Source organism: Heterocephalus glaber, unplaced genomic scaffold (genome assembly GCF_053883595.1).
Source record: "Heterocephalus glaber isolate CG9 unplaced genomic scaffold, H.glaber_assembly_v1.0 deba00001460, whole genome shotgun sequence".
Lineage (NCBI taxonomy): Eukaryota > Metazoa > Chordata > Mammalia > Rodentia > Bathyergidae > Heterocephalus > Heterocephalus glaber.
The window spans coordinates 13,569,184-13,589,447 of NW_028258307.1; the positions used below are offsets into that span (position 1 = coordinate 13,569,184).

Sequence of the window (20,264 nt, forward strand, 5' to 3'; positions counted from 1 at the left end):
AGAGGTTAGGTAGAACCCTTGAAGACATTGGTGTAGGAAAAGATTTTAGGAACAAAACCTCAGTTGCCCGTGAACTAGCACAAACAATCAACAAATGGGATCTCTTCTTATTAAAAAGCTTCTGCACAGCAAGAGAAACTACCAGCAGTGTGAAGAGACAACCCACAATGTGGGAAAAAAATCTTCACTTGCTCTTCCTCAGACAAAGGTCTACTATCTCAAATCTATAAAGAACTTAAAAAGATCAGACCTCCCAAATTTAAAGACCCAATCCAAAAATGGGCATCTGAAATGAACAGACATTTCTCAGACAAAGAAGTAGAAAGAGCAAATAAATACATGAAATAATGTTCAACATCACTGGTCATTCGAGAGATGCAAATGAAAACAACCCAGAGATTCCACCTCACCCCAGAAAGAATGGCTGCTATCATGAAATCAACCAATAACAAATGCTGGTAGGGCTGTGGGGAAAGAGGAACCCTGCTCCACTGCTGGTGGGAGTGTAAACTGGTACAAGCACTCTGGAAATCAGTATGGAGATACCTCAAAGAACTAGGACTGGAAGTCCCATTTGACCCTGCTGTTCCACTGCTGGGGATCTTCCCCAAAGAGTTAAAAGAATCATACCACAGTGATATATGTGCACCCATGTTCATAGCAGTGCAGTTTGTAATAGCTAAAACTTGGAAACAGCCCAAATGCCCATCAACTGGAGACTGGATAAAGAAATTGTGTTTTTTTTATGAAATGGAGTACTACTCAGCCATAAAAAATGAGAAATTAGAGACATTTATAGCTAAGTGGATGCACATTGAGGCAATACTCTTAAGTGAAATAAATAGGACACACATGTATAAATACTGAGTAGTTTCTCTGGTGTGAGAAACTGAAAGTGTAAATAAGGACTAAATGTATAATAGGTAATGTGAAATAGGAAGAAAAGGGGCAAAGGGGAAGGAAGTGGGAGGGCTAGAGGAAAGGATAGAAGGGAATGGGATTAATATGAGAAAATGGAAAACTATTAACAAAATCTTTGTAAATAGGGAGGAATGGAGGGGTTGAAGGGAGGGCTGGGCAAGGGTGAAAAATAAGAACCAAGAGAGACTATGGAAAGGTGCAAATTTCCAATGATGAATGTCATTATGTTGTATACCTAAAATGTACCAATGCTTAGAATGAATAATCGATAATGTAAAATAGGAAGAAAAGGTCCAAAGGGGTAGGGATAGTGGAAGGGGCAGGGGAAAGGAAAGAAGGAAAAGGGAAAATGATGAGAAATGGAAAAAATGGAAATAAAGACTTTGTAAATAGGGAAGGATGGAGGGCATGAAGGGAGGGCTAGGAATGGGGAAAAAATAAGACCCAAGATGCATTATGTAAAGGTACAATTCCCAATGAGAAATGTAATTGTGTTGTATACCTACAATGTACCAATAAAAGAATTTAATACAAAAAAAAATCCAAGTATTTAAGCACAGTGAATTTCTGCAATTATGACCCAAAATTGGACTCATACATTTAAGGAATTTCTTTCCTCATTTCATATGAATACAGAATAACTTCTGCAGACAAGAAAGAAAAGACAGAAACTCAAAGTATTTCTGAGTCTTATGCCAGAGCTAATAGTCTATTATCACTTTACATATTTCATTCTTTTAATAAATAGTTCCATGAATGTGGGATTCCCAAACACTTCAGTCTGTTCTATGCCATGGGCACAACACTGATGATGGAGGGACTGCTTAGTGCTTGCTATCACGTCTGCCCCAACTATACTAATTTCCAGTTTGACACATCATTCATGTACATGATTGCTGGACTCTGCATGCTGAAGCTCTACCAGAAGCGGCACCCAGACATCAATGCCAGCTCCTACAGTGCCTATGCCTGCTTGGCCATCGTCATCTTCTTCTCCCTGCTGGGCGTGGTCTTTGGCAAAGGGAACACAGCATTTTGGATTGTCTTCTCCGTCATTCACATCATTGCCACCCTGCTCCTCAGCACACAGCTCTATTACATGGGCCACTGGAAGCTGGACTGGGGGATCTTCCACTGCATCCTCCATGTGCTCTACACGGACTGCATCCGGCAGTGCAGCGGGCCCCTCTACATGGATTGCATGGTGCTGCTGGTCATGGGCAACATTATCAACTGGTCGCTGGCTGCCTATGGGCTCATCATGCGCCCCAATGATTTTGCCTCCTACTTGTTGGCCATTGGCATCTGCAACCTGCTACTTTACTTTGCCTTCTACATTATCATGAAGCTCTGGAGCGGGGAGCAAATCAAGCTTATCCCTCTGCTCTGCATCATCTGCACCTCTGTGGTCTGGGGCTTTGAGCTCTTCTTCTTCTTCCAGGGACTCAGCACCTGGCAGAAAACTCCTGCAGAGTCAAGGGAGCACAATCGGGACTGCATCCTCCTTAACTTCTTTGATGACCATGACATCTGGCACTTCCTGTCCTCCATCGCCATGTTTGGGTCCTTCCTGGTGTTGCTGACACTGGATGACGACTTGGATACTGTGCAGCGGGACAAGATCTATGTCTTTTAGCAGGAGCTGGGCCCCTTGCTTTACCTCATGGGGCCCTTAGCTCCTCTTTGTCACCTGCCAAGGTGCCTCTATGGTACTGGGGTTGTGAGCCCCAGCCTTGCTGCCCAACACTGGATGGTGGTGGGACAGCGAGGTCTAGCCCAGGCCAGACTCCGTACAGTCATGGTGTGGTATTGAGCCTTGCAGCTTCCCTCTGCCAGGGAGGAGGCCTGCTCCCCTGATACCCCAGACATTGGCCAAATTGCTGCTTTTTTCTCAGTGTTGGGGCCTCCCACAGGCCCCCACCCATCTGTTGGCTCTCCGTTTGTCCCTCTGAAGGAGGAAGGAGGGAAGGTGATACCCTCCCCATTTCATGCCTTGCATTCTACCCATGCTCCCCAGCCCCTCAGTCTGGTACCCAGGGCCCTTTCTTCCTATGCTTCCACTCCAGGACCCTGGTCTGGGACCTGATTTGTGTCCTGCCACAGGGCTCCAGTTCTCCTGGGGGCTGTACCTCGCTGCCATCACTGCTTACTCTGGTCAGCCAGGGTCGATACAGGTGTGGGATTTGGGGGGCTGGCCAACTGGTTCCAGGCTTTTGGTGCTACGGCCTACAAGAGGCCCAGAGCAGGCTCCTCCCACTCTGATCTGTGCTCAGGCTGGTCTTTAGCAGTGGCGTTTAGCTCAGCTTGAGAGCCTCCTCTGACTGAGGGGCTGAATTCGGAGGTCATCTCTTCATTTCATAAGCCTCCCAGACTGATGCCAGCACCAGGATTGGAGGGAAAAACAATTCACCTGTCCCTTTCTGAGTCCTCAGTCCTGCCAAGCCCCAAGTGGAGACTTTCAGTGCCACTGACACTGCCCAAGAATGTCCAGGGGCAGAGGAGGGTGGTATAGAGCCCAGCCCATCCTCCCTCCACAGCTGCAGGAGCCCCAGTGCCTATCTTAGAAAGGGGCTTATGGAAGGGACATGCCATTTCCCTCTGTGTCCCCAGTCCCAGTCTCACTGTCAGACCCAGGGCTGGCTTCTGAGTCCATCCAGTCTTCAGCAAGGTTTCGTCAGGCACACACACACACACACACACACACACACACACACACACACACATAAGCCTTGGAGTTTACATGGAGTTGCCTCAGCTCTGGGCCCTCTGGCTGCTCTGGTCCTTGGTTCCCTTCACCCTACCTGGTCCATTCCAGATACCAAGGATGGGGGTGATCAGGTTGAGTCTCTGCCTTGGGGTGGGAATGTGATTTAGTCTCCCCAACTATTTATAGCTCTCCTTGGCCTGGGATAGGAGGCTGGTCTGGGTCTTCATTCCAGAGCTCCGTTTTATGTGTTTCCATGCTATGGTTGTGTTTCTGTTTTCTATGAATGAGTGCATTCAATAAAGAAACGACCAGATGCAAAATAAATAAATAAATAAATAAATAAATAGTTCCATGTTTCTCTTTCTCTATTTTTAAAAATATTTCAGATTTTACATTTAACTTATCAGTTTCTTTAATATGTACAAAGCTGATGCTATATTATAAAGTAATTCAATCAATAGTACTTTCCATTTAAGCATGATGCTATCTCACCTGGATTTTGTTAGATCCCTGCCCACCCCCACGCACTCTGTTAGAAGTATGTACATTTTATCCTGTCCCTGCTGTGCACAATTGGAGGATGAATACACAACATACACAGTGTTTTAATGTGTAGTCTGTATATAAACCAACCACTCAAATAAATAAATAAACCATTCAAATTACCTTTTGAAATCTGACTAAGTTGACCTCTATTGAGCTGTCTTAACTCTCTGATCTGAAATATACCAACCAATTACAAACTAATATGAGAAAAATATTTGATGAGTTTCATTAAAAGCTGGAATCTACACCCTCTTAGGTATTAGTCACTGAAGACAGTTTTAATATAACTCTACTGAACATCAAAGCACCAACACATCAGCAAGTTTAATTTTCTGTGATTTTCTACAAGATCCTCATAATGTGACAGACATAGAACCTAGATTTAATAAAATGTTTGGAAGGCAGAGAGAGAGATCAGCCATTGGGAAAACTTAATGTGACTAGTGCAAGAAAACTAATTAGGTAAATTTGGGTCAACACTATCAATCATGTGAAATTCTGTGCAGTGGCCCATGAGAACTTTTTAACAAATAGTAGTGGACATTCCCTGCAGCAGAACCACAACCATCAAAGCAAATGGGTTTAAATTTCCCCATTATCATGAATATTTAACATTTAAATTGTGCCTTCCCAGAAAAACTGAAAACTTTATGAACAATTATTTTTTCAGTAGATATTTTAGTCACTTTCCCCATTGCTGACAACAAAATATCTGACAGCCGCAACTTAAAGAAGAAAGGGGCGTGCTCATATTTTTCAGTCCATAGTGGGCTGACTCCAAGGCAGAAGAGAATGGCAGAGAAATAAGTGGGGTGTTAATTACCACTTGGTCTAGTTCTTTCCTCTCTCCAATGGAAAATAATAGAATAGTTCAGAAGTCAGGACAGTGTATTTCTCTCAGTTCAATTTATATACTTCAGATCTCACAATGTTGTGTTACAGCACAGTGGTGATCAGAGCACATTTAGAAGCATTAACAAGTAATAGTTCTGGAGAAAAGTCAATGGCACAGTCACTGCCATATCAAATGTCAGTGGAAGTGGAAATGTCTTTATAACCACAATTGCAATCCATCACTTTCAATTACATAGTTTTAATGTTTATATGCAGAAAATGTGTGCATTTACCAAAAATACTGTCATTTTCAGTTAACATTCAGAATGTGCTTTGAAACCCTAATGGATTGATATTTGATAAGTTCTGTGTGGCTACCCACATGTACAGTTGGGGAAGTTTTCCAAAAACATCTGCTGTTGCCAAAAATGTAATCTAAACCAAGTTGTACCCATTTTGAGCATTCAGGGCTCCTTGTATTCTCATGAAAGAAGATCCATTCTCTGGGGAGCTAATACTTGTCTTATTGAATCCATATTCTTTTGAAATTTTTACATAGAGATAAGTTAAAATTTTCAAAGGTGTTCTTTCCTCCAATATCAATGATTATACTCTTTTAAAAAGACAAATACATGGTCCAAATATGATTTGTCAAATACTTCCATCTTTTCCCATCACATATTCCCAGGAATCTTACAGAGGAGATGCATATTTTGGCTCATGATTTCCATACATAGTCGGCTGGCTCCCGGGCAGGAAGGACACGGTATGAGAGTCTGGTGGACAAAAGCTGTTCATGCCATGTCCTCTAGAAAGCAGGAAGAAAAAGGAGGAGCTAGGGAAGAAGATGTGCCCCTCTACGTCACACGCCCAGTGACCCGCCTCTTCCCACCATCTCTCTACAGCACATGCAGTCTTAGCGCCTCCATGATCCAATCAGCTTCTAAAAGCTCCGCCTCTGAGTTTGGAGATCATTCTCATTTAAACCATAATACCATCCTCTCCCATCCCCCTGCCTTACACATACCTTTCTCTATCCCTCACACCCTTCCTCGTCCCTGATAAACTCTATTCCAGTCTCTACTTCTCTGTGGTCAACTTTTTAACTTCCATATATATGGGTGGTAAGGATATTTAAAAATACTATTTCTTCAAGAAACTGCACCAAAGGAGAAAAAAGGATACAAAAATGGCTGATAATATGAAAAGATCTTGGACTCATTAGTCACGGGGAAAGTCATCGGGAAGCGTCGGGACCCCGGCACCCATTGGAATGACTAGAGAGACTGAGAGCACCAAGTGTTGCTCAGAGTCTGTGGAGCAGCTGGAGCCTGCATACTGTGCTAATGGGAAGTAAAATGTTACATTTACTCCGGAAAACAGTCTGGCAGCTTCTTACAAACTTAAATATATTCTAATCACTCTACTTAGAAGTTCTGCTTCTTGACTGTGGTGGATTAACTAATGGTCAACTTGTAACGCCCTGCTGAACTGACTCAGGGTGTTCTGGGCATGGAGGATCCACCTGAGGACTGTTGTCACTAGCCATAAAAAGAGAACTGGAGGGATGTCCTGTTAATTTTCTAGAAGCTTGCTGTGGATGGTTTTCCTGATGCGAACTTGGCTGTTCTCGCAGAGGAGGAGCTCAGGGCCTGCTGTTGCTGGAATGGCTGCTGTTTTCATCAGGGGAGCTCTGATCTTCACTGAGAATATCACTTCGTGGCTCCAATGTAGATCCCTTAACCTGGTGGCACAGATCCTTCAGGCCACTGGCACAGATTTTCTGGTTTCCACCACTGAAGGCCTTTGGGCCTTCCTAGTGCAGATCCACAATATGGACCAGCGTGAGACATTGCCATGGGCTGCAGGCCCCTGGCTGGACTCCTGGCGGGCATTGGGCTGGGCTCTAGGCCTTCAGCTGGACTTGTGTGGTAGACTTCTGTGGGATCCAGGCCTTTGGCTGGATTCTTTAGGCCTGTAGTTTGTGGTATTCTCTTGTACTCCTCCATATTTGACTTTTTGGGTAAATATCATAAAATAATCCTATAAATTTAAAAAAATATTTCTTCAAATCCCTGAACGTGAGATGTCTTTCCATTTTTGTGTCCTCTTCAATTTCTTTCATCAGTGTTTCATGATTTTCATTGTAAAGCTCCTTCATTTTCTTTGTTAAATTTATCCTAGGTATTTTTGTAGCTATTTTGAATGAGATTGCTTCCTTGCTTTCTTTCTCAGCAGTTTCGTTATTGTTTCTGAAAATGCTACTGATTTCTGTTTTGTTGGTATTGTATTCTACCATCATACTAAAATTGTTTATCAATTCTAATAGTTTTTTTGGTGGAGTACTTAGGTTTTGTACATAAAATATGACATCTAAAAATAGAGATAATCTGAACTTGTCCCTATTCATATGGTATTTATCCCTTTCTCTTGTTTTATTGCTCTGGCTAAGATTTCCAATACTATATTGAATAAGGATGATGAGAGCGAATATCTTTGTCTTGTTCTGATCCTAGAGATGATAATTTCAGCTTTTCCTTATTCTGTATGAAGTAGATCGTGGGTTTATTATATATGGCCCTTATTGTGTTGAGGTATACTCCTTCTACATGTAATTTGTTCAGTTTTCACCATGAAGGGATGTTGAATTCTATTGGATGTTTTTCTGTCTATTGAGACAATCATACTGTTTTTATTTTTTATTCTGTTGAGGTCCTGATTATATTTATCAATTTTTCTATTTTGAAACATCTTTGTATCTCTTGGATAAATTCTATTTGATCATGGTGTGTAATTTTTTTCTGCAGCTGCTGCTGGATAAAAGTTCAATAAATTTGTTAGATCAATTTGGTTCACAATATTGTTTAACTCTACTGTTTTTTGTTGATTTTTGTCTGGATGATCTATCCACCAATGAAAGATGGTGAAGTCTCAACAACTATTACATTCAATTCTCTCTCTTTTTTTCACCTAATGTTTGCTTTATATTATTGTGTGTTTAAGTGTTGGGGCTTATACATTTACAATTATTGTTTCCTCTTCTTGAATTTATCCCTTAATCATTATAGAGTGACCTCTTTGTCTCTTTAAAGTTTTTTATTTATTGTCTATTTCATGTGATATATAGTTACTCCTGCTGGCTTTTGATTTCCATTTGGATGGTATATTTTTACATCCATTCACTTTGAGTCTGTCTTTGTTTATTTTATACTGTAGACTGAACACAGCGCTTTACACATGATAAGCACACACTCTACCATTGAACAACCATCTTAAGACTACCATGAGCCCCAACCACCTAAATGCATCATTACTGGTGAAATGAGTTGCTTAGAGTCAGCATATCATTGTGCCTACTTTTTAAAATTATTTAGTGTATATCTTTTAATTGAGGACTGTAATGGATTTCAATTCAAGCTCACTACTGATAAGATTTTATAAACAAAATCATGACTTTATTTTCATAAAATAAATTACCTCTAGAAACTAAATTCATAGAGATTATTAGTAGAGGAGCATGATGGAACAGAAAATTATAAGGAAGACAGAATAATTTATATTGAACCACTATACTCTTAAGAGTAAAGGGCAACAGAGGTAGGGGCTTCTGAGCTGCCATCCCACTGCTCCTGGTCCAGAGGAAGGGGCTTCCAGCCACCACCCCTCCCAAAGCAACCAGCCCAGAGGAAAGGGCTTTTGGACCACCTTCTGTCCCACTGCTCACTGCCCAGAGAAAGGGGCTTCGGGGCCACCATCCCTACCACTGCTCCCAGCCCCTGTCCCACCTCACCCAGCTCAGAGGAGGTGAGCCACGTGGGCACGAACAGCACCCCCTCTGTCCCCCCAGTTGAAATGAGAAAACACATAAATAAGTCTCAAAACCAGACTTCGAGATCACCTACAGCAACCCCAAAGGGAAATGAGATGGAACCCTCTGGTACTCAACCACCTGGACCGACTGAACTGGCAACAAAAGGGGATCTGGAAAAAATGAAATCAGAAATAATTACTCAGATAACAGGAGAAAGTGTACTCCTAGTGCAAGACATGATTAATAAATCTAGAGAGGACCTCAGGAACATGATGGAATCGAACATAGGAAACAAATAGAATCCATAAAACAGATGCAAATAGATTTCCAGGACATGAAAAATTCCATTGAAAGTCTACACAGCAGAATGAGCCAATGTGAGGACAGAATTTCAGATAGAGAAGATAAGATTGCATTTAGTGACCAGGAAAAGAAAAATTGCTTCAAAATTCTAAGGGAACATGAAAGATCAATCCAGCACCTGATAGACAATGCAAAGAAGAATAACATAAGACTGATTGGACTCAATGAAGAAACAAGAGAGAGTGCAGATGACATTAAAATCTCTTCACAGAAATAATGGCAGAAAACTTCCCAAGCAGGAGAAAAGAGCTTGACATACAGATAAGTGAGGCATATAGGACTCCAAATAGCCTTCATCAAAAAAAATCTACACATAGACATATAATTATTAAGATTCCAGAAACACAACAGAAGAAAGTTCTCCAAGCAGTCAGAGAAAAGAAACAAATCACATACAAAGGAAAGCCCATCAGAATCACAGCAGACTTCTCCACACAAACCATCAAGGCAAGAAGAGCTTGGAGTGACATATTCCAAGCCCTAAAAGAAAACAGCCTCCAACCCAGATTGATGTACCCTGCAAAACTATCTTTCAAAATGGATGGAGAAATAAGATACTTTCATGACAAAGAGCACCTTAGGAACTTTGTGAATACCAAACCAGCACTCCAAAAAATTTTACACAATATCCTAGGAACAGACATTGAGGATCACAACCCCAGGAAGCAAAGCAGAATGAACCCATCTGGCATGACAAGAAATTAAATGGAAAGGGGGAGAACCCAACAAAAAGAAAAAGTCATAGCAATGACAAGTCAATATGTTTCAGTTATAACCATCAATGTTAATGGTCTCAATTCACCAATCAAAAGAAATAGACTGGCAGAATGGGTCAAGAAGCAAAATCCAACAATATGCTGCTTACGAGAATCACTCTTAATTCAAAATGAAACTCATAGACTGAAAGGTAAAGGGTGGAAAACAATACTGCATGTGACAGGAACCTGAAAAAAAAACAGGAGTAGCTATTCTCTTGGCAGATCAAGTAGATTTCAAACCAACACTGATTAAGAGAGACAAAGAAGGACACTACATCCTTGTAAAGGGAACAATCCAAGAGGAAAAGATGACAATCATAAACATCTATGCACCAAACACTAGTACGCCCAACTATACAAAACAAATACTAATGGACATGAAAAGTCATATATGCACTAATACAATTGTAGTGGGGGACCTCAACACCCCACTGTCACAAATAGATAGATCAACTAGACTAAAATTAAGGAATGAAATACTAGAACTCAATCGAACTCTTGAACAAATGAACTTAACAGATGTTTACAGAGTCTTCCACCCTACAAAATCAGAATACACATTCTTCTCAGCTGCACATGGGTCATTCTCCAAAATAGACCAAATACTCACACATAGAACATGTTTAAGTAAGTGCAAAGGAATTGAAGTTATCCTCTGTATATTATCAGACCATAGTGTGATGAAATTGGAGATCCATAGCAAAAGAAACTCAAAAAATTTCATAAACACGTGGAAACTGAACAGCACACTTCTGAATAACCAATGGGTCACAGAGGAAATTAAAGAAGAAATCAGACAGTTCCTTCAATTAAATGACAATACAACATATCGGAATCTATGGGACACAATGAAAGCTGTCTTACAAGGGAAATTCATAGCAGTGAATATGCGTATTAGGAAAACAGAAAGAGCCCAATTAAACAACCTGATGCTGAACCTCAAGCTTCTAGAAAAAGAAGAGAAGAACAAACCCAAAGCTCATACAAGGCAGGAAATTATAAAGATCAGAGCAGAAATCAATGCAATGGAGATTAAGAGAATAATACAAAAAATCAATGAAGCCAAGAGTTGGTTCTTTGAAAGAATAAACAAAATTGACAAACCCTTAGCCAATCTTATCAGAAAAAGGAAAGAAAAGGCCCAAATCCATGCAATTAGGAATGAAAAGGGTAAAATTACAACAGACACAGCAGAAATCCACAGGATCATCAATACCTACTTCCAGAACCTATACAACAATAAGATGGACAACACAGAAGAAATGGACAGATTCCTAGATACATATGAATTACCAAAGTTGAACGAAGAAGACCTAAAAATTCTGAACAACCCAATATCAACCAATGAAATTGAAAATGTAATTAAAAACTTATCAACTAAGAAAAGCCCAGGCCCTGATGGATTCACTGCTGAATTCTACAAGACATTTAGAGAGGAACTGCTGCCACTACTGTTTAAACTCTTCAATGAAATTGAAAGGGAAGCAATACTCCCAAATTCATTCCTGGAAGCAAGCATCACCTTGATCCCCAAAGCAGAGAAAGACCCAACCGAAAAGGAGAACTATAGGCCAATCTCACTAATGAATATAGATGCAAAAAGCCTTACTAAGATACTGGCAAATAGAATGCAGAGGATCATGAAGAAGATCATATACCCTGACCAAGTGGGATTCATCTCAGGGACTCTGTGATGGCTCAACATACACAAGTCAATCAATGTAATACACTGTATCAGTAGAGCCAAGGACAAAAAACATATTATCACCTCAATAGATGCAGGAAAAGCATTTGACAAAATCGAACATGCATTTATAATGAAAACCCTATACAAAATTGGAATAGATGGTCTCTACCTCAAACTGATAAAAGTCATCCATGAAAAATCAACAGCCAATATCATACTAAATGGTCAAAACTGAAATCCTTCACACTAAAATCAGGAACAAGACAAGGATGTCCACTATCACCACTCTTGTTCAATAGAGTTCTGGAAACATTAGCCATGGCAATTAGACAAGAGAAAGAAATAAAAGGAATAAAGTTAGGAAATGAAGAAGTCAAATTGTCATTATTTGCAGATGACATGATACTCTATATAGAAGACCCCAAGAACTCCACCAAAAGTCTTCTACACTTAATAACCAAATTCAGTCAAGTAGCTGGTTACAAGGTCAACACACAAAAATCAATAGCTTTCCTCTACACCAATGACAGACTCACTGAGAGAGAAATAGGGCAAATAATTCCTTTCACAATAGCATCCAAAAAACTGAAATATCTAGGAATCATCCTAACGAAAGAAATCAAAGACCTCTTCTCTGAAAACTATGGCACTCTGAAAAGAGAGATTGAAGATGATATCAGCAAATGGACAGACATCCCCTGCTCCTGGGTAGGAAGGATTAATAGAGTGAAAATGGCCATACTTCCAAAACTGCTATATAGATTTAATGCAATTCCAATTGAGATCCCAGCAGCATACTTCATAGACCTCGAGAAAACAATACAAAAATTCATTTGGAACAAGAAGAGACCCAGAATACCAAAAGCAATTCTAGGTAACAGAGACATAGCAGGGGGTATCACAATCCCCAACCTGCAACTATACTGCAAAGCTACTGTGATAAAAACAGCATGGTACTGGCAAAGAAACAGACCTGAGGACCAGTAAAACAGATTAGAAGATGCAAAAACAACGCCAGACACACTCAGCCATCTCATCTTCAATAAAGGAGCCAAACACCTTCACTGGAGGAAAGATAGCCTCTTTAATAAATGGTGCTGGAAAAACTGGGCTTCAACTTGCCAAAGATTAAAACTAGACCTGTATCTCTCACCATGCACTAAACTAAAATCTAAATGGATTAAAGATCTAAATATTAAAATAGAAACTCTGAACCAGTTGGAACAGAGGTTAGGTAGAACCCTTGAAGACATTGGTGTAGGAAAAGATTTTAGGAACAAAACCTCAGTTGCCCGTGAACTAGCACAAACAATCAACAAGTGGGATCTCTTCTTATTAAAAGGCTTCTGCACAGCAAGAGAAACCACCAGCAGTGTGAAGAGACAACCCACAATGTGGGAAAAAATCTTCACCTGCTCTTCCTCAGACAAAGTTCTACTATCTCGAATCTATAAAGAACTTAGAAAGATCAGACCTCCCAAATTTAAAGACTCAATCCAAAAATGGGCATCTGAAATGAACAGACATTTCTCAGACAAAGAAGTAGAAAGAGCAAATAAATACATGAAAAAATGTTCAACATCACTGGTCATTTGAGAGATGCAAATGAAAACAACCCAGAGATTCCACCTCACCCCAGAAAGAATGGCTGCTACCATGAAATCAACCAATAACAAATGCTGGCAGGGCTGTGGGGAAAGAGGAACCCTGCTCCACTGCTGGTGGGAGTGTAGACTGGTGCAAGCACTGTGGAAATCAGTATGGAGATACCTCAAAGAACTAGGACTGGAAGTCCCATTTGACCCCACTATTCCACTGCTGGGGATCTTCCCCAAAGAATTAAAAGAATCATACCACAGTGATATATGTGCACCCATGTTCACAGCAGGAGAACTAGTGATAGCTAAAACTTGGAAACAGCCCAAATGCCCATCAACTGGAGAATGGATAAAGAAAATGTGGTTTTTTTATAAAATGGAGTACTACTCAGCCATAAAAAATGAGAAATTAGAGACATTTATAGCTAAGTGGATGCACATTGAGGCAATACTCTTAAGTGAAATAAATAGGACACACATGTATAAATACTGAGTAGTTTCTCTGGTGTGAGAAACTGAAAGTGTAAATAAGGACTAAATGTATAGTAGGTAATGTGAAATAGGAAGAAAAGGGGCAAAGGGGAAGGAAGTGGGGGGGCTAGAGGAAAGGATAGAAGGGAATGGGATTAATATGAGAAAATGGAAAACTAGGAACAAAATCTTTGTAAATAGGGAGGAATGGAGGGGTTGAAGGGAGGGCTGGGCAAGGGTGAAAAATAAGAACCAAGAGAGACTATGGAAAGGTGCAAATTTCCAATAATGAATGTCATTATATTGTATACCTAAAATGTACCAATGATTAGAATGAATAATCGATAATGCAAAATAGGAAGAAAAGGTCCAAAGGGGTAGGGGTAGTGGGAGGGGCAGGGGAAAGGAAAGAAGGGAAAGGAAAAATGCTGAGAAATGGAAAAAATGGAAATAAAGTCTTTGTAAATAGGGAAGGGTGGAGGGGGTGAAGGGAGGGCTACGAATGGGAAAAAAATAAGAACCATGATGCATCATGTAAAGGTACAATTCCCAATGAAAAATGTAACAGTGTTGTATACCTAAAATGTACCAATAAAAGAATTTAAGAAAAAAAAAGAGTAAAGGTCAAACTATTAATAATTAGCCTTGGAATACAAATATAAACCAGGACTATATTGAGCAAACTTGGAATTATGATCACTCTAAGAGGGGGAAGTGTAGCAGAATAAAGCTTATTCAGTATTTTCCATTTTTTGGAAAGAAAGAATGTACTTGTAATCAACACCATAGTGCACTGTCCAGATCAGATTCCCATTGAAAAATCTCCTCAGTTCCTAGAAACAGTGTCATCAGCTGCCTTGCTCAAAATCATACTTTTCAGAGACAGCCCTGGCCATTTCAGACCAAGAACTATCTTAAGCCATGGGGTGACTTTTTTCTCTACTCAGTTTTTCTGCTTCCTCTCCCACAAGTGTGGCTCTCAAGCACACTCCCCAGTAAACACAATGCATACTAATCCCCATCTCAGAGTCAGCATCCCACGCATACTAAGCTGGCACCATGGTTAACATTGCTATGGTAGGGCCAGGAATTTAGCTAAATGGTGCCACGCCAGCCTCACGAGTGCAAGGTCCTGAGTTCAATCCTTGGTACTGAAACAAAAAAACTGCTATGGTAAACATTATTATCATAACCCATAAACTGTGCCCACTCTATAACTCTATAACATACACACAGAGACAGCAAGGTTAGAACCTGGGCTACCACTTAGGAGCTACATGGCTTTGGGCAAGTTACTAACCCTTGGTTTCATTTTCTATAAAATGTACGTAAATACAGAACCTACCTCATAGGGTTGCTGTTAGACTGAAATGAAGTAATACATATGAAGCACTTAAAACAATGCTTAGAATATAGAAGGACCTAGATAAGTTTAAGGTTCTATTTCTTGTATCAGTGATGTTATTTTTAGTCATTCAAAGTAGGAAATAACCTGCCGGGCTAGGGATTTAGTTCAGTGGCTCGAAAGGACAAGGTCCTGAGTTCAATCCATGGCACAAAAAAAAAGAACCTCCTCTTCAAAGTAGGAAATTACCTAGCACCTTCATACCATAGGAATCCTATAATAGTTTTGGATTAACTGAGTTTCCTGTGCCCAGGTCTTTCCTTCATATTCTAGTGCAATGTGAGGTTCCTGAACTGAATCAAACTCCTTGGTGGCTTAATTCTTGCACTATTCAGATCCTAGCACATTCCTTTCAGTGACAATACTCTATTCCTGAGGTCCCAGTTTTCCCAAAGTCAAGATTCCTGGGGGCCGGGGATTTAGCTCAGCGGTTTCACTGCCTGCTGCACAAGCGCAAGGACCTGAGTTCGATCACCAGTACCAAAAAAAAAAAAATTCCCAGTTGCTCTATCCCAGTATTTCCACACCCAAGTGCCTGAAGTTGCTTCTGAACCTTCCCAACACACCTCTGCCTGCCTAACCCTCCAAACTATCTGGTGGAGCATATATCAGAGACTCCCCTCAGTCTGAAATTTTGCCAAGAGCATACTCATCCTCTTCCTGAAGACCAATTTCCCAAGATCAAACCTAACTTCAATTCCCACCAAAAACAATCATCTCCCATTTCTCTTTTCCCCGTTAAAAAAACTGTTAGTACATGTTTGCAATACATAATGAATATATTCATCTTGGGAAGTTGGTACATGCACATATCACGTGTTCAGTTATCCAGCCTATCAGGCTACAGAGACTTCAGTCTCCTCGTTGCATAATCTGGTCTTTGCTGATATCTCCAAACTTTCAGTCCCATTCAGTGTGATAAAAATGAATTCTCCCTTGGCAGCAAGCCACGAGTGACCTAGGGGTGTTAAAAATGTGGCTCTGTGATACCAACCACCATGAATTTCAGGAGGCTGATGAAGTTTTAAAGAATACCTCCCCAAGTGACTTACACTAGAGTACTCAGCACATCAGTTGCTATTGAAGTGATAATCTATCATAATAGCTGTAACTGCTTCTACAGTTAGAAAATGAACATTTCCTTTTGAGATTTTACTCATTTGTTCTAAATATATTATTTATGAAAGAACAGAACTTTTCATCTTGATTTTTTTTGTTTGTTTTGGTACCGAGGATCGAAGTCGGGTCCTTGCGCTTGCGCAGCAGGCGGTGAAACCACTAAGCTAAATCCCTGGCTCATCTTGATTTTTGAGTCTTTAAATAATGACAGGACTAGAAGGGGAAAGGGAAGAAGGGAAAGGAAAAATTATGAGAAAAGAAAAAAAAGAAAAATAAATGGAAACAAAATCTATGTAAATAGGGAAGGGTGGAGGGGGTGAAGGGCTCACAAGTAATGGGGGAAAAAATAAGAACTAAGATATATCACGTACAGGTACAAGCACCCAATGATAAATGTAAACATATTGTATACCTAAAATGTACCAATAAAAGAATTTTTTTAAATAAATAAATAAATAAATATGACAGGAATAGTGAAGACTAAATTGACTGCATAATCCCTTCTTCAGTTTACTGGCTAATTTATTTTGTTAATAAAATGTACCTCTCATATGGTAAAATTATTTTTGGTTTTTAAATAAAATTTTTTAATAAAATAAACATTTCATTGTTAAAGAAAAATACCTAATATAAAACCTTTCTAGTTTGATCATATTAGTTTTGGTGATAGTTGACCATTCCAGTGTTTTAAAAATACATTATGGATGGGCTGGGGATTTAGCTCAGTGGTTCTGCCACTGCCTAGCAAGCACAACGTCCCGAGTTTGATCCCCAGTACCAAACAAAAAACAAAAAAAAAAAAACAACAACAAAAATCATGGATAAAATATCTAATATCTGCAGCTGGCTTTGATAAATTTGAATTCAGATAACCCTTAATATTCTCAAAATCTCTTCAATACATTTTGATAAAACAAGGAAATCAACATTGTTTTCTGATGTTGAGCTAAACGGTCTTGAGGAAATAACATCAAAATGAATCGCTGCATCAAACCAGATGGTGTGAATCTTCCACAGTGAAGCCTCGGGTCACCACGGAGCCCAGACCTGTGGTGAGGTCACAGCAACAAACAAGAAGGCACTTCAGATTAGCCATTTAAATTGCGATGCCAAGATGATGACAGGAAATGACTTGATTTAAATCACATCAACCCTAGAAAATAATAAACATGGAGATGGAAAAACTCTATCTCCATCTTCTTAAGGTCCCAGCTGGGTTCAAGAATTAAAATGACAGAAGACATTAACAAGAGGAAAGCACAACATAAGTTTTACACAACACAGGGTCTCTCATAAAGAAAGGAGGACCCAAAGAACCATTTATTCAAATACTGAATTGGACAAAGAATAACAAACTGAAAATATGATAAATTATATGACAGAGGCTTAAAAGATAAAATTACTCTAACAAGGTCTGTAGAGTATTTTCTGTCTTCACTCTTCACCCTTGAAGATAAAGATGCTGTCTTTCCCTCTAGTGTAGGGAGAATATCTTTCACATAGGAATTTTAGTCTTCTGTTTTTAAGAAACAATATGGTCAAACTGATCTTGCAACTCCTATTTTTCAAGTGTCCTTGACTTAAATACTTAATATGCCAGGGTAGTATATTTTTAACAACATCATATATATTCACCTATGTATCTAGTTGTAAGGATTAAATACTCCAAAGTTTCCAATTACCATGACACAGATAAAAACCATTTTACAACTGCAACAGTTCCTTTGTGGATAGAAACCTACAGCAGAGGTGCTGAGTGGTTAGCAAATGAAGCTATAGATTCATCCACTTTTAGGGTTCTTGCTCATGCTCCTGATTTTCATAATCAAGCTCACCTATAATGATTCCTGCTAGGTCAACCAACTTTCCCTACAGCAAATGTTTAACCCTCTAGGACACCAAACACTCCTCACTGCTCCTACAACAAGGGCTGCTACTAATGTTTAAAGATTTCAATGTTAATACAGCCTATTTTGACCCACTAAGCAAGGCAGTTAGTTTTATGCAGTTTCTCCTGTGACCAAGAAGATGCAATTAAAATAATTAGTTAAGTGGAAGGAAATTGAGCCCCTTGAAAGAGAGAAGCCAGAATGAAGGGAAAACAACAGCTGCCCATTAAGAAAAACACAACAGTCTCCAATTTCAACTTTCAACAAGTTACTGCTTATTAAAATGCCTAGAAGATATCACTTATGGTGGCTATTTCAAGTATCATTGAAGTGGATACCTGTTACTCCTGTCCATGCTAGGTTTAGATGCCTTAAACTTGGATCGCAAAAAGTGTAATATGTTCATCTACCACCAACCCAGACCAATGTGCCAAGATACCTCCAGAATCTGAACTTAATGTAGGCAGTGACACTCTTGGCTCACACATGAAGAGATATAATTTCTCTTGACAAGTCTATTTGTTGATTTTGAAATAATTTTGAGACAGGATTCTTTTTTGTTATAAGCCAAATCTATGCCTCGTCCTTAACCATGACAGGATCCTTCTACCCTTTTGTGGTTCCAAGAGTTCAGAATGAGCTGTTAAGAGCAAGAAGACCAAAAATAGATGAGATTTTAATTAAAAAATAAAGTAAGTGGAAGTTTAGGTATTATGCATTAAAAGACAAGGGTATAGGCACATGGCTAAGATGGAATCAAGTCTTTGGCCATTATTTCACACAATGCTGTAATTCTAGGGGGATTTATAAGAAAAATGAAAGCAATACAGGCTGTGTAGCAAGGGTATCATTTGTTAAAGCATATTCTGCTAATTGTTCTTTATATAAATTTTTCAATGAATACCATTCTGAAAGTAGCAGAAAAGCATCTTTAGAATTATAGCCATCTCATTTCCAAAATAGTCAAATTCCTATTAAGATACTAAATCACAATGTTTCTAAAGAAATGTGACTCATTCATTGTCTAACAGGTGAATAATCACCAGATTAAGAGTTCCTAACAATTTTATAGATTATAAAAATATATTATAGCTCTTTTTAATAATAAGTCAAGAATCCTGAACCTTGTCTTTTTTACCATATATTTCTTTTAAAAGCTATTATAATCCAATTGCATAAAAATTAAATTTTTCTGGAGTTGGCAAAACACATTTATTATTGACCCTAGAGCCAGAAATATTTCCACATAGGTAACTGAAAACAAAATAAAAAAAAATCAGAACCAAAAACCTAACCATTCAAAAAAAAAAAAGAAAAGAAAAAAGAAAGGAATTTGAACTATAATACTCTCAAGCCAAAGGTTTTCACCAATAGAAATTTTTTTCAATAATGCAGAAAATCAGTAATACCCAACATGCAAGATGGGTACCATGTTAAACCAGATTAAAATCCATACAAATTAACTTTGATGCCAAATACAAAATAGAGCAAACTAAAATAAATATAAATAAATAATAAATCTATTCTACTAAATTTAAATAAATGCTCTGTTAATCAGACACTGTGACAAAATACTTAAGAACAACTTAAAGGAGGAAAGGTTTATTTTGTCTCACAGTTTCAGAATTTCTAACCCATAGTTGGCTGGCTTTAAGGCACAAGGCTTCACAGCAGAAGGGCATGGAGAAGAAAATCTACTCATCTCGTGGCAGCCAGGAAGCAAATAAAGAAGAAAAGAGTATGTGTGGTGGGCTTCCTTTTCCTTCTTCTACTTTTGTTTCATCAGGCCCCCACCCTATTGGATGGTGCTGTTCACATACAGGGTGGGCCTTCCCCCTCAGTTTCCTGTCCAACATGCCAATCATCTGGAAACACCCTCACAGACACATCTATGAGTGTACTTGACCAACTTCTCAATCCAATCAAGTTGCCGATCAAGATTAACCATCATAGATATCAATTTGATAAAGTGAATTTAACTTTAAAAACACAATAAATCTGTGAAGTGGTTGAGTTTTGTTTTTGTTTTGTTTTGTTTTTCTCAGTGATGAATTGGTGGATTTAGAGCTGGGTTGTTAAGTTTGGAGGGAACATTCAGAGCCAACATAAAAGACTGAACTGTCCAGGGTCTATTCATCAATAGTTCTTTCCAATA

General features: G+C 39.2%; 1 protein-coding gene and 1 pseudogene across 4 annotated transcripts in view; one reads left to right on the top strand and one right to left on the bottom strand.

The window, feature by feature from the left end:
* The window catches only part of Marchf1 (membrane associated ring-CH-type finger 1), a 1,027,787-nt gene that overhangs the window by 998,179 nt on the left and 9,344 nt on the right, over positions 1-20,264 (bottom strand). The gene's annotated exons all lie outside the window — the stretch shown is intronic.
* On the top strand, positions 1,682-2,951 carry LOC110349966 (SID1 transmembrane family member 2 pseudogene; annotated as a pseudogene).